Here is a 2,738-nt window from a genome sequence, read left to right as displayed (position 1 = left end):
GGGAGTTGGAAAAGTTTTATCTATGAAACCATTTAAAAAGTAAGAGATTGTGGCCAGGCACTGTGGCTCATGCCTGTAATCCCAGCACTTTGGGAGGCCAAGGTAGGTGGATCACTTGAGGTCAGGAGTTCGAGACCAGCCTGGTCAACATGGTAAAACCCCATCTTTACTAAAAATGCAAAAATTAGCTGGGTGTGTGGTGGCCACCTGTAATCCCAGCCACTGAAGAGAGTGAGGCAGGAGAATTGCTTGAACCTGGGAGGTGGAGGCTGCAGTGAGCTGAGATCGTGCCACTGCACTCCAGCCTGGGAGATAGAGCAAGACTCAGTCTCAAAAAAAGTGAGAGATTGTATTAAACAATTCTGATTCTTTCAAATGATGGACAGCTGAGTCATCCCTACCTTCCAGTTGCTTATACCAGAGGAAGCTGACATGTCAACCTGTGATCACAATGCCTGCTGAAAAGTGCAACAGCTACAACAGAGGACCAAGGATGGGGACAAGGGCACAAAGAATAGGCACATACATGTGTGTACTCATAATACCTTAGTCTTGGTATTACCATCCAACAGGTTTTTATTTTATTTTTTTAGAGGCTGAGTCTTTCCCCGTTGTCCAGGCTGGAGTACAGTGGCACAATCATGGCTCACTACAGCCTTGAACTCCTGGACTCCAGTGATCCTCCCGCCTCAGCCTCCCAAATAGCTAGTACTACAGGCACATGCCACCACACCCACCTAATTTGTTTTATTTTTTTATAGTGACTGGGTCTCACTATGTTGCCCAGGCTGGTCTCAAACTCCTGGCCTCAAGCAATCCCCCCACCTTGGCCTTTTAATGTGCTGGGGTGACAGGGGTGAGTCACTGCATCTGGCCCATCCAACAGATTTTAAACAAGTGGAAGGATTCGTGCATTCCTTTCTAGTACTAAGCTTATTTTCATTCAACACACTTAGAGTTTACAAGAGGAAACCAGGGTTAACAATAATATTCAGAAATGACATGGCCTGATTTTCTACTGAGAACTTTCATGAAGCCCAAAGATTCCTATGGTTCTCAGTTACATTCTAGATTGATCGTATTTTTCATTTAAATTATGCACAGTAAAAGGGGACTCTTGATTACTTAGAGGCTGACTATCTAGTCTGCAGCTTCTTTTTGGTTACATGGGTTATGTAAAATAGCACCTTATTAATTCTGCCAATTGAGGAAAGATGTGGAAAAGTCAAACTATATGACAGAAAAAGAAGAGGTAGTTTGTTGCATTTTCATTTTAGAACCATTGACTATTACCAGAACCTCTGTATATAACTCATTCATCTAAAAAAAATAGGGCTGGTGTGATTATTAATGTGCTAGGCACTGGACTAAATACTGGGTATTCAATGGTAGGTGAAACTGATAGAGTCTCTATCTTCCTGTAGCCTACCTCCTAGTACAGGAGATAGATCTTACTTAAATAATCATAAGTAAATTTGATTTACACATAATTACATAAGATGACTGTAGAAAGTGCTATGATAGAAAATGAAAGTATTAAATGAGAGCTCATTATTAGAGGGTCTAGCTCACGCTGGGCAAGAGGATGCCAGAGAATGCTCCCCAGAGGAATATTTGAGCTGAGTTCTAAAGGACAAGCAGGCATTAACTAGAAGGGTTCTGCCTAGAATTACAGTATGTGCAAAACCTCCAGCCACTGCTACCTCCTCCTTTAAGAGCCATAGCTAGAGCTAGGTGCTGTTGCTCATGCCTATAATCCCAACATTGTGGGAGGCCAATGCAAGCAGATTGATTGAGCCTAGAACTTCAAGACCAGCATGATCAACATGGCAAAACCCCGTCTCTACACAAAATACAAAAAATACCTGAGTGTAGTGGTGCTCACCTGCAGTCCCATCTACTTGGGAAGCCAAGTTGGGAGGATTGTTTGAACCTGGGAGGCAGAGGTTGTAGTGAGCCAAAATTGTGCCACTACACTCCAGCCTGGGTAACAGAGCAAGACCAGTCTTAAAAGAAAAATAAAGAAGATAAAAGCCATAGCTGGGAATGTCCTTGGTGCTCTGAACTGGATGACATTTGTTAGACATGGCCATCCCTCCCACCCACTGCTCCTCAAGACCACCCTTCACTTGTCCAATAACTGATAGTTACCTACCCACGCTCGGCTCTTCTGCTGCTACTTTAATGGCTTTGAGATAATCAGAGGCCAGGGTCAAAGGCTGGGCCAGTCACCACATACTGATAATGCTGTCAAAGTGTGTTTACATTTCTACTCCACCTCAATTATCTATGGAAAACCTCATTCAAGAGGCATGTGGTGTTTTGTCTGCCTGAATTTCTTTCTGTACGAAATACCCATTCCTCTTTTCTCTAGTAAACCTGCCTCAGTCCTTAAGAGTTGGTAGAGCTGGACTGTCCCACTTCTACCCCCAAGGTCAGGTACATGCCCAGATCTGGTCAGATCTGGTCATGACTCCACGTGTCGGGGTTCAATTACTGCCTCAGCAATGAGCATTTGACACATACAGTGCCCATTAGCATCCATCTGGGGACTTTTTCTGTGCTACTGCAACAAAAGTGCTTGTTTCCTCACCATCTTGGGCTGTTAGCCCCATGTGAACATAGAAGAATCTGGCTGCTATATAATGAAAAGCTGATACACAACACAGAGGGTAAGTCAGAGAAACAAGTTCATGACATAATTTGAGATCTGAATCTGCATAACTTTTCACTTACAG

Source organism: Sapajus apella, unplaced genomic scaffold (genome assembly GCF_009761245.1).
Source record: "Sapajus apella isolate SASKATOON/1434 unplaced genomic scaffold, GSC_monkey_1.0 scaffold51, whole genome shotgun sequence".
NCBI classification, from domain to species: Eukaryota; Metazoa; Chordata; class Mammalia; order Primates; family Cebidae; genus Sapajus; species Sapajus apella.
The sequence above is the reverse complement of the archived record's forward strand: the minus strand, read 5'-3'. Positions refer to the sequence as shown.